Below are 13005 nucleotides of genomic sequence, written 5' to 3' on the forward strand. Positions count from 1 at the left end.
CACCTATCTTCTCAGCGGCTCACAATCTTGCCTTTACACTTCTGCTAGCGCCTCTAATCTTTCTCAGGTCAGCTATCTGGTCAATCTTTTGTGGTTAGGCCCTGTTGAAAAGGCCCCACTTTGGGGAAATATGTTCAGGAAGAGCAAGTCCCTCCCCCCTGCACCCTACTACCCCCCCAACCACACATACACACACACACACACACACACACACACACACACACACACACACATATTCCTAAACTATACTTCTGGGGGCTCTAATCTGAACTTGGTCATGAGACTTTCCTCTCAGGGCCTCCATTTCCCCTTCTACAAAAATACAAGATCAATGACAAGTGTCCAATGTTCTTAACTTTTAGATGGAGAGCATCTCAGCCCCCCTTAGAAACAAAAGAAAACCACGCAACCCCTTCCCTCCCTTGTGCGAAGGGACATTTTTGCGTGCAGGTTCTGGAGGTCCGCTGCCCCCTTGCCCCCAGGGGCAGAGCCTCTGTGATCTGCAAGTCCCTCTGGGCTGTGACTCTGGAATGTTAACCCAACGAAGTGTGACTGAGAAAACACATTCCGGCTGCCCTCTGGGGCCACCCCGGGGCCCTTCTCAGCTGCCCCTGAGGAATGAAGGCACCTGGGCTTCACCCATGGCCCCAAATCCAGCCCCTCGTGTCCTCAAGATCCCAGGTCTCGTGGAAATGGGGCGGGAAGCTAAAGGAAGTCCAGGCAGCTCCGCCTAAGAGGCATTTCCTCTTCTCTGCTGCTTCTTCCAATCCGGCCTTTTTAGAGCTGGACAACAGTGGGGATGGGGTGGGGAACATGCTAAAAGGCTTGTTGTTGTTGTTGTTGTTGTAGTTGTTTTATTGAGGCCCAAAGAAGGACACAGCAATGGGCCACAGACTGGAGCGGTCGGACAGGGGCACATGGCAGGGCCGCTGGTGCCTGTGGGTGGGGCCTCTGTGCCTTCTCCAGGGCAAATCGAACTTTTCCAGCCACGGGTTTTCGAAAGCTATTTCTGAAGCTGAACTAATCCAGCCCAGCTGTGCAACGATAAGTAAACAGGGTGTTTTGCGGAAATTCGGAGGACCCCCGCCCCCCCGCCCCCGCCTGCCCCAGCCCATGCTTACACAGCTCACTCCATCCTTTCTGTCCAGGAGGGAATGAGATGGCAAGGGCAGGCAGACGCAGTTGGATCTGAGTCCAGGACTCATCCCTACCAGTCACGACTCTCAACTCTGGCAAGTTTCCCCTGGGCATCAGGATAGGCACACACAACTGAGTCAGGGTGCCTTCTCCTCGACTGCTCAGCCGGATAGACTTGGGGCATGCTTCTTAATCTCTCTGAGCGTCGGTTTTCCCATCTGCAAAATGGCCATCATAATACCTAACCTATAGAGTTACTGGGCAGAATAAACCAGCACATAAAAGGGCAAGTGCAGCAGGCAGTGCCCAGCATGGAGCTGGTCCCCAGTGTCCCTCTTGGCCACCCCCAGTGCTCCTCTGTCCTTCTCTCTAGAGTAGGGAGGCACGTGTATGGTGAGTTGGGAAAGACGGTGCTCCCTTCAAGCTGAAAAGCAGACACCCCAGGAGCAGGCTCCGCCAGTGGAGATGGGCTGGACCGAGTCCCCTCCGCGCCCTCTCCGCCGGGCACCCTGTGCAGGCACCCCCACGCAGCCACGAGGGAACCGCAGCCACAAAACCCAGGCTGTCCTGCTGAGCCTCGGGCTGAGATTTATTTTTCCATTAGAGCTTGTCTTTTAGCAAAGCCACTGATCCCCTTTTAAAAATGCCTAACAGGCTCTAACCGGTTTGTCTCTGGATAGAGCCTCGGCCTGCAGGCTGAAGGGTCCCAGGTTTGATTCTGGTCAAGGGCATGTACTGGGGCACATCCCCAGTAGGGAGTGTGCAGGAGGCAGCTAATCGATGTTTCTAACTCTCTCTCCCTCTCCCTTCCTCTCTGTAAAAAAATCAATAAAAAGTATATTTTTTTAAAAATGACCCCATCTTTTGTTGGAAGGACCTGTCACGCCACCTGGAAAAGACACGGATGCAGGGAGGCCGTTATGTTAGCTGGGGCCATCAGTGCAGTCAGTCAGCATGAGTTGGAGGACAGGCCAAGTGTGGGATTCAAGAGCTGGCGATGTAACCCAGTATTTCCAGATGGGGCTGCCCGGGAACATCCAGGATGCTGGTCAGACCCACACTCCCACATCCCCTCACACAGCTCGGCCAGGGACCCTCCGAACACCTGCTCACAGATATCCGACCAATGCGGAGCCTGAGGCTCTGGAACCGGGAGGGAGCTCCCATGGACACTGTGGGGTCCAAGGCTGGCATTTGTTAAGCAGGCCTTGAACATGACAGGACTTCGGGTCTAGAAGCCATGTGAGTGAATGCCTTTCGTGGAATAAAAGAATAAACTAATGCCGAGAGGCAAAGCGACACAGCCAAGGTCCCATGGGTATGGAGATCCGGGTTCCCCACACTTGAACCTGCCAACGAACCACCTGAGCATCTGCAGAACCGGAGCAGGGGGGTTGAGATTTAGCATCTCTCACAAGAGCCCTGGTGCTAAGGATGCTGCTGGTCATGAGGAGATGGCCGGTAGACACCTGCACTTAAGAGCCTTCTATTCTCCGCACCCTTCACTTAGCCGCCTGAGTAAACCAACGTTCAGAAGGAGGCATTGACCTTGGCCTTGGACAGACTCCCTGAAGTTTTAGAGTTCCCTCTTCCCCCCACCGCCCCCCTCCCCAGCCCCACAGGCGGCTCTCAGACAGTAAGTGCAGGGAACCTTGGCTTCTTGCAGTTTCCAAGTCTGCGAGGTAGGGGTGTCCTTTCCGGCTGAGACCCCGGGCTGTGGGCCCTCTTCTCACTTGCAAGGTCTCCCGGTGCTGGCCTAGGGGTCTCTGAGTCCCAAGGGCTGAGCCTGTCCTGTCTGGCTAGTGACTTAGGAGCTTGGCAGCCTCTGTCGCTCTATTGTGGGGCCTCTGAACATTCCGTCCAGCGGCCCCTTGGCACGCCACATGCCTTTCAAATGAAAGAGGAAAAAGGCGAATGTTGCCCGTGCTCATTTGCCTAATTCTAAATCCAGGAGCTTTTTTTAGAAGGGAAAAGGCACCAGCCATCTGCAATGGGGGAAGCGCCTCACCCCGGAGCCAAGAGAGAAATGGAGACGTACGTTCCGAGGGCTGACATGTTAATGGACAAACCATGCGCCCAGCTTGTTTTTCCCCCGTCCCCTCTCCGTGGAGAAACCACGGCCCTCTGGAAGCGCTGTGCCGAGAGGAAATCGCTTTCTCCTCGGGGACCCTCCTTGCCCACCCCCAGCAGGGGGAGTGGTGTCCTGTGGTTTCACATCAGTTCAGCCCAACCTGCGGGCACTGATGGAGGGGCTAGACTATGTGTGGTGTGTCATGCTGGGTGCATTGGGGGGTGCTTCTTAAGCTCCCTGGGCCTCAGTTTTTCCAGCTGCAAAATGGCCACAATGACACGTAACGGGCAGGGTGCCTGGGGAGGATAAGCGAGGTACTAAAAATGAGAAAGTGCAGCCTAAACCGGTTTGGCTCAGCTGATAGAGCGTCAGCCTGCGGACTGAAAGGTCTCAGGTTCGATTCCAGTCAGGGGCGTGTGCCTTGGTTGCAGGCACATCCCCAGTAGGGGGTGTGCAGGAGGCAGCTGATGGATGTTTCTCTCTCATCGATGTTTCTAACTCTCTCTCCCTCTCTCTTCCTCTCTGTAAAAAAAAAAAAAAAAAAAAAAAAAAATCAATAAAATATATATTTAAAAATAAATAAATAAACAAAAATGAAAGCGCAGCAGGCACTGCTCAGCACAGAGCTGGTCCCCAGCAGAGGCCGCATGTCCCTCTTGATTTGACCAGAGACGGCCGTGTGCTTTACATTCATCCGTTCACTCCACAGGTGACTCTTGCAAGGCATCATGCCAGGTCTTGGGCCAAGAAGGGAGGGAAGTAGGCATGGTCTGGCTACACCCAGCCATCAGAGAGACCACCCATAAGTAATTCTTGTTTTGTTGCAAGAAGTAATACCTTTTTGTGACAAGTAACCACGATGGGGTGCGGTGCTGGGAAGACAGAGATAAAAGAGGTCTTGCTCGGACCCATCCTTCCTTGCTACCGGGACCACTGCCTCAGCTGGGTCCTCCTAGGGGCACAGCCTAATGAGTGGAGAGGAGAAACAGCTGGTGTCTGCAGGCCTTGGGCTAGGCCCTCCACTGACCCCAACCCTCTCCCACCACCCATACCAGCTAGAAGTGTTCTTTCCCAAATGTGGATCTAGCTGTGTTCTCCCACCAAAATGTCTGCACTGGGCTCCCCATCACTAGTCAGGCTCATTCCAAACCTCTCAGAATAGTTTATGAGACTTTTTACAGTTTGTCTCCTGTCTACTTTCTCGGCCCCCTATTCCCTCTTTCTCCATCGTCCATCCTTCTCTCTCACCATGAGGGACATCCCGGGCTCCCCCAGAGCCCCTCAGAGTAAGCGGGGCTCTCTAAAAAACTTTTATTATGGAAATATCCCAAGTGGAGAGAGTGAAATGATGACCCTTCATATACCCATCACCCATCTTGTCACCTCTGTACACCCAACCCACACTGGTTACTTTAAGCGAATCCAGGACATGATGTCCTTTCATCTGAAAATACTCTGGTTATGTATTCATGAAAGATGAGGACAGCCGCTTTTTGAGGCTCCAGATTTGTTTTTGAAAATTCCAAAACAAGTTAACCAATTTTGTGGTCTAGTTTGAATTTGTGCCTTGAACAAACCAGTGTTTTCAACACACACACACACACACACACACGCGCGCGCACACACACACAATACAGTGATTGTGTGGTGAGAGCATGAAAGAGTCCAAATTGAGGTCCTTTTTGAATGAGAAGCCCTGGCCAGTCTAGCTCGCCCAAGATGTGCCTTCCCTATCTCCCTCCACCACCACCACCCCCCACCCCACCCCCCACCCCCACCGACCCCCTGCCTTCTACCCTTGTGTTTGGCCCTGATGCTTCCTGAGTCCTCCAGGAATGTTCACACCTTTGTGCCTTCTCCCTTGCAGATACTTCTGCCTGGGTCACTCTTTCCTCTTCTTGGTGAACTCCTGCTTGACCGTCAAAACCCAATGCAAATGTCCTCTTGTCCATGACACCTCTTCCAACCACCTTCCTCTCCCACAGTCGGCCATTCAGCTTCTTTGCTTCTGCAGCGTTTTCTTCACACTTCCCTTGAATGTTTGTATTGTTGAGTTAAAGTCATTTAATAAGTCTGCAGCCCCAGACAGCCTGTCGCCCCTTGAGGGTAGGGCCTGGGTCCTCTCTGTGCCCCGGGGCTGGTGTAAAAGACAGTCTGGCCCTAGAGCATGGACTCTGGCCTCAGCTGACCTGAGCTAAATATCTAATTCCGTCTTGTTTTTCTCGCTGGTGAACGAGGGCTCGGGCTAGAGATTTTGAGAGGATTAGATGAGATGCGACTGTTCGGCTGCTGTGGGCCGCCACCTGCGGACACTGAATAATCGCTGGCCTCTGTCATCAGTGGCCGGCATGACGCCTTCGTTAAAGGAGCCCCTACATCGGGGACACGTCTCGTCCTTCGACACAAGGCCCCAGTGTGTGCTGGGGTCTTGGTAGTTTTCCCATGTGAGAGACAGTGGAAATTTCCCTGCTGATCCTGAGCCTCGGGTTTTGCAGTGGAAGCTTCGGACCAGCTCCTGCAGGGCCACCTGGGCTCCTGCTCTCCCCTAACCATGACACTGAGAATGTGAAGGTCATTTCCAGGAGGAGGGGGCAATGCATTTGTAAAGGAGGAGGAGAAGGAGAAGAAATTTCCTCTCTCTCACTCTGCTCATGGGTGCCCAATAACCATGTTTATTGATGCTTCTGGCTCCTAAACATTCTTATCAGCCCTTTGTTTTATCAGCTTGTGAGAATATGCCAGAAGCAGAGATCTTCCTTGCTCCCATCAGGGACTAAGGGCCTGGCTCAGGCCCCGCTGTAAGGGCTGAAAGCAGTGGGGAATGAGGCGGCAAGGTCTGACACACAGAAGGCAAGCACCTGGGAGCTGGTGTTGGTTTGCCAGGAAAAGCCCTCCTACCTCCCAAGGACTATAGTCACCGTTGCCCCACTGGACACGGTCAGTACTTCTGACCCCTGGCGTTACCAAAGCCTTATCCTTCTTCACTCGAAGTAGCTAAGACATTCATTTGCCTTCACAGTTTGTGATCGCTAGAAATACATATTCAGGGCCATTCCGAAATGTATGTAAAAGTCAGGCACGCCCTCGCCGGTTTGGTTCAGTGGATGGAGAGTCTGCCTATAGACTGAAGGGTCCCAGGTTCGATTCAGGCCAAGGGCACATGCCCAGATTGCGGGCTCAATCCCCAGTGAGGGGTATCCGGGAGACAGCCCATCAATGATTCTCTCTCATCATTGATATTTCAGTCTCTCTCTTCCCTCTTCTTTCCTCTCTGAAATCAATAAAAATATATTTTTAAAAATAAAGTAAAAATCAGGCACCATCCATGCGAGGGAATAGTACTGGGCAATATAAAGGAATTGCGTATGAATACATCCACAACATGGATGAACCTTGAGAATATATGCCACGTGAAAGAACCAGCCATGACATGTCACATGTTGTATGATTTTACTTACAGGAAATTTCCAGCACAGGCGAATCTATGGAGACAGAGAGTAGACCACTGGCTGCCAGGAACTGGAGGAATGAATGGGGAGTGATGGGCAGTGGGTGTGCGGTGACGAAAAGGTTCTGAAATGAGATCATAGGGGCAATAGTTGCACAACTCTGGGAACATACTACCCACAATGAATCACACACGTTACAGAGGGTGAGTTTCTGGGCATGGGAATTGTGTCTCAATAAAGCTGCTGGTTATGCAAAATGTACAGGATCAAAATCAGGGAGAGGGTCAGTATATTTAAGAAAGATCAGATCAACCCATTGCATCCATTCAGTGATAAATGTTTAGATTATTTCAAAGCAGTTTTGGCAATGCATGTACAAAATGGGAAGCTTCAAAAGACAAAAAAAAAAAAAAAAAAATGTCCAGGGAGGTATCAGGTGGTAATTTGGCTTTGTGAGAAATGATTTTACGTGGATGTTAGTTCAAATCACCCCAGAGCCTCTCTGGCTGGGATCCAGCATTCAGAGCACGTGTTTGACATACAAACTTCACAGCAGCCTTAGTTGCTGGTGGGCCTGTTCCCATTTACAGATAAAGCAACAGAGCCCCCAAGAGGTTAGGACACATGCCCAAGGGCACCCCAGGAGGAAATGACACCAACAGCATTTGAAGTCTGACTGGCTTCAAGGCCTCCATTCACTCTTCCTCCTTCTTCTAGGGCAGTGGTCGGCAAACTCATTAGTCAACAGAGCCACATATCAACAGTACAATGATTGAAATTTCTTTGAAGAGCCAAATTTTTTAAACAACTTCTTCTAACGCCACTTCTTCAAAATAGACTCGCCCAGGCTGTGGTATTTTGTGGAAGAGCCACACTCAAGGAGCCAAAGAGCCACATGTAGCTCGCAAGCCATAGTTTACTGACCACGGTCCGAGGGCATCCCACAGAGTTTCTCTGAACCAGAGGAAATAGCTCCCTTTGCATAGAGCCCCGATGAAGCAATATCGTTTCTATGCAATGCCAACAAGAGTAACTTTAACCAAATTTTTCCATTCACTTGAACCTTAAGAGATTACATGTGTGAGCATAAACTAAAGCAAAAAAAAAAAAAAATGTAAGTACTGAAGTATTGCTGTTCTTATCTAGCTATTTTCACTAAGAAGAGGAACACTGAGTTCCCATAGTGGGATCATCTGACTTGATTATCGGACTTCTTCACTGTCTAGAAATGGAGCCGGAACAAGAGTAGGACTAAAAGAATCTTGCAAAGGAAGCCTGGTTCTCACGGCCATGGGATTCAGGATGGGCTTCGGCACTTTGGGTCCTTCAGACACGCCTCCCCCACTTGCCCTGTGGCGCTGAGGATGTGAGGGGCACCCAGGAGGGTCTCGTGGGGGACGGGCTGGCCTCCTGAACCCGTCTGTGCCATAAACATCATACGGGCGAGAACAAGAAAAGCGTATTTGCAGACAAATATTGCCAGTGCTATCGGTTTATTTCTGACCATTCCGTTTCTCAAGGAAACAGGAAATGTAAGAGAAAAGGATGTTTGTATTTCGGCAGGGCAGGTTCAGTTGGATTTTTCTAAATATGCTGCCAGTATTTTTCCAAGAAACCCTAAATGTAGGAGGAGGTGATACAGAGAGTTCAGAGGTGGGATTCGAAGGGCAGAGAGCGTTACACGGGCCTGAGCCCACAGACCTCATCTGTGTCATGGGCTGACCCATGAAGGGAGAAGGCAGATGGGATCTGTATCTTGAGCACCTGGGTGGGTGGTGGGACCACTGACTGATGTCAGGATTTATATAAGAGGAAAAAGCATTTCAAAGAAGTCCATGAGATCACTGGGAAATGTTGAGTTGGAGGCACCTGCAGGACCAGGGGCCAAGGTCAGAGGGAGGTCTGTCATGCAGGAGAGGCCTGAGGGTTCATGATGAACAAGGGTCACAGACCCACAGCTTCCACAGTCTTGTGAGGAGGTCAGACACTTGTCCAGCAATCGCACAAATAAGTTTAAAAATGGCAGACGTGCTAAGGAGAGAGAGGTGAGCGCGCACGACCTACACAGGCAGGGAGGTGAGAAGTGACATTGGGGAAGTGACATTGGAGCTGCCACCTGAAGCAAGGATAGGAGGAGCAGGGGCAGCATTCCAGGTGATGAGAACAGCATGTCCAAAGGCCCTGTGGCCAGCGGGAGCCAGGCTGATGTCAAGGGCAGACAGAAAGCTGATAAAGTGGGTGGGGACCACAGGTAAGATGGGGTTGGGGAAGCAGGCAGGGGCCAGATCCCACAGAGCCCTGTAGGATTGGCAAGGCGCTGTGTCTCAACGTTGTTTTCTCTTTACAGGCTTCAGGCACGTAGGTGGCATTTTGTAGATCTGTCACCACATTAAAGGATTAGAAAGGATTGCCAAAGGTCGTCTTGTCTCTCCCCCTCCCTCAGACAAGAGCGCCATTATGTGCAATCCCTACATTCCAAGGAGATTGTCAGATGCTGCAATGCCAAGGTTAAGGCTTATCAAGCAGCTGTCAGGATGTCTCTGGTCTCCCTTTTGAATGAATCTTTTTTAAATGCCTATAACAAAGCCCGTCTCCGGGCTGCCCCATTTCTGTCAAACGGGTCATCACTCGTCCTGCTCACGACCTGGGCATCAGGCTTCCTTCCTCTCGTCCCTCCCCTGCCCACATCCAAGGAGTGATTGAGTCTTCTCAATCAGCCTTTGACGTCCCCTGGCCTAACCTGGTCACCATGTCCCTGAGGTCATAGATGTGAAGGCATGGGAACTGGTATGGATTGCCATGCTGCTTGTGCCAGGCCTTGGGCATCCTCTAACTCCACTGGCCATGACCAGTTAGTAGCCCACATCTGGATTTCAAGTAGTGAGTACCTCCTTTAGACCCATGGCCTGGGCAGACCTCTCTGGGGACAGAGCATTCCACGGAGACTCATTATGAGAAGGGACTGGCCTAGAAGAGTGTCAGGAAGAGTCTTTCAGAGAAAGGCAGTGGCATGTGCAAAGGCCCTGTGGCAGGAGGGTGGGCCATGCAATAAAGAACTGAGAGGCCCGGGGGTTGGAACATAGCTGGTGGGCAGAGGTTGGATGGGGAGGGGGAGAAACAGATGATGAAACAGAGAGGTCAGTAAGAACTGGACTAGGCAAAGCCTCCTGGGCATGGCACAGAGGTCCAGCTCCTCCTTGAATCTTCCCAGACTCCTTGGATCCTTGATTTGCTCCTCCAGGCTCGTCCAGGCCTTGCCTTCTCTATCACTGAGCCGGGGTTTAAATCTCCGGAATGTCACGGATGTAGAGGGAATTGCCTCCTGCATCGGAAAGTGGCCCCAATCCCTCAGGTCCCAGCTCCCCCATCCCCAGGTCATGAAGACGAGGTTGACACAGTGCTGATCTGGGCTCGCCCTGCTCTGCCTCCAACCCTCCCCTCCCCCAAGAGAATGCCCAGCCCGGGCACTGGGCCACCCCCACTGGTTTTTATTTCTTGGGAGAGCTGAATAGGGCCCTTATCTGGGTGGGGATCTCTGGTTTCAAACATTGATCTGCCCCTTCTCACCGGATGTTAGGCTGCTCATGCCACTGGGCAGAGCTGAACTCTGGGGCCCCCGGGGCATGTGAGCCGGGACAGGGAGCCTGTGAGAAGCTGGCGCAGGGCTTGCCATCCCCAGGGAAACTAATAAAGCTATTGTTGGGAAGGGAAGAGAGAAAATAGCCGACAAGATGTTTTTTGTTCTCCGTGACCTGCCAGTGTTCAGGAAGGGCCTGGCATGTTGCAGTTGGGAATGGCCTTGGAAGCCCATTTGAACAGCTGGGGAAGGGAGAGGGCTGGGGAGTTGAGACGAGACCTGGGTAGCAGGGATAAGCCCTGCCATTCTAACTGTCTGACCTCGGGTACATGACCTGCCTCTGATGTCTCCTCTATCACATGGGGAAAGGAAAGAATGCTAACAAAAAGGGGTGGACACAAATAGGTTTACAGCTGTGAGTACAGAAAACACAGAGTTTATTCCCGTATTATTATTTATTAATTATTAGAGGCCTGGTGCATGAAATTCGTGCACAGGGGGTGGGGGGGTCCCCTCAGTCCAGCCTGTACCCTTTCCAATCAGGGATCCCTCTCACAATCCAGGACTATTGACTCCCAACTGCTCACCTGCCTGCCTTCCTAATTGCCCCTAACTGCTTCTGCCTGCCAGCCTGATCACCCCCTAACCACTCCCCTGCCAGCCTGTTTGCCCCCAACTTCACTCCTCTGCTGGCCTGGTCACCCCTAACTGCCCTTCCCTGCAGGCTTGATCACCCTCAACTGCCCTCCCCTATAGGCCTGGTCCCTCCCAACTGCTCTTCCCAGCTGGCCTGATCGCCCACAACTGCCCTCCCTTGCAGGCCTGGTCCCTCCCAACTGCCCTCCCCTGCTGGCCATCTTGTGGTGGCCATGTTGTGTCCACCTGGGGGCAGGATCTTTGACCACATGGGGGCAGCCATCTCGTGTGTTGGAGTGATGGTCAATCTGCATATTACTCTTTTATTAGATAGGATTGTGTTATTTTCCATGCAAACACCTATAAACCTACTTTTGCCCACCCTGGTACATAAAGTGCCCGGCACCATTCCTGGCTCTTACAAGACGCTCAGTAAACGTAGCTGCTATTAGCCTGGGAGTTGCTGTGGTGAGTGGACTCACCCAGCATGCCACACCATGGCGCCCACTTTCATCTCTTGGACTCTAACAGGTGACTTTGGAAACCTGTCCGAATGTCTCCAAGTTCTGCCGATTCTCCCCTTGCAGGGCTCTTGGCCTGGCCTCTAAGAATTAAGATATTCATTAATAAGGACCTGTGGACCGATGGTTAGTGGTAATTCCTAACTGGCAGAGAGGGAACTACACAAATGTCCATTAATAGAAAAACGGCTGAAGAATTGCAGCCTGTGGAATAGAGTGAAGCTGTGGAAACCATTGGGCGAGGAGTGTACCTACTGGTGTAGGACAGGGGCTGTGCATGGTGTGATGGCAAGTGAAAAGAGCCATTTGTGAGAACATAAGTGTCAGCTTCAACCATGTATGTGTGTGTTTATGTGCATGTTTGCAGAGGTTGAACGTGATGAGTGATGGGTAGGAATGCACACCACGTACACCCACAGGTAAGATCAGCCAGGCAGGCTGGGGAGAGGGGGAGAGAGATGAGGGGAGCAAGGGAAAGGTGGTGGCAAAAATAGAAGAAAGAAAAAAAAGCTTAATGCATAATGTTAAATGAGGAGACAGGTGTAAAATTCTATCTCTAATATATTGCAGAGTACCCATCTTGTAATTGGACCTATAAATGAGGATTATAAAGTCGTGTGGACCAATTCATGGATTTGATTAGGTGATGAGGTTGTGAACAGTCCTCTTCTTGAATGCCTATGGTCATCTGAAAACTGTTATTTCCATTTTAAAATGTTTCACGGTCCCCATCCCAGTCCAGGCCCAAGCAGCGGCACTTCCTGTCAGTTTTAATCAATTCAACGTCCATGTCTGGCCCTTCGGGCTCTCCTGATACAGTGCGTCCTGTGGCTGGCAGGAGGTTTCCTGTCCCCAGACTGAACTACTTCCCCAAGGCCCATCCAAGCCACATGTACTCCTCCCTTCAGCTTTGAAGACCCCCAATAATCTGGCCCCAATTTGCCTCTTCCTTCTCCCGAACAACCAGATTCCGTGTCAGATGCCTCTCCTGGGCCAGCAGTGTTCTGGGAGCTGGGGGTGCAACAGGGAACCAGCAAGGCCAGTTGGAGATCACACCGGGCCCTTGCTCAGCACTGGTGAGCGTGGCCCCGTGGTCTTGAAACCTCCCAGGTTGGCCTGGAGAGGACTTGGGAGAGGGAATGAAAATTTCCAGAAATGTGAAAGGTTGTTGGGGAAATGACATAAGGCAGCTTATATAACAGGAATAACAGAGCTGCCATCCATTGGGTACTCACCACGGAAGTGCTTCGCATGCTGTAACTCACTTAGTTCTCACAGCAGCCCTATGGGATGGGGACTCATCATCCCCATTTTATAGACAAGGAAACTAAGGCACAGATTCATGTAGTAGCCTGGCAGTGGTCACACAAGCCAGGATATGAAACCAGTCAGTTTGCTTCCCTCTGCCACGTCTCCGATTGGTGGATGCCCCAAGCAGACAGGTTTTAAGGGTGGGAGCTTCCTTTGGAAGCTAGAAGTGTCAGCATTTAGGGCATTTGAGCCGCGGCAGGATGGCCACCTGTCAAAGCATCCTTGTGGGAATTCCTGGGGCTGTCAGGTGACTGGATGTTCTGAATGTTTCACGGGCAGCACCCAGAGCCTTGGTGAAGATGC

At 51.5% G+C, this 13005-nt stretch overlaps 1 protein-coding gene across 2 annotated transcripts in view; it reads left to right on the forward strand.

Annotated features, from left to right (window-relative positions):
• Nucleotides 1-13005, forward strand: part of SYN3 (synapsin III) — a 372118-nt gene that overhangs the window by 293329 nt on the left and 65784 nt on the right. The window lies entirely within an intron of this gene.

This window comes from Pipistrellus kuhlii, unplaced genomic scaffold, assembly GCF_014108245.1.
Source record: "Pipistrellus kuhlii isolate mPipKuh1 unplaced genomic scaffold, mPipKuh1.p scaffold_m20_p_3, whole genome shotgun sequence".
NCBI lineage: Eukaryota > Metazoa > Chordata > Mammalia > Chiroptera > Vespertilionidae > Pipistrellus > Pipistrellus kuhlii.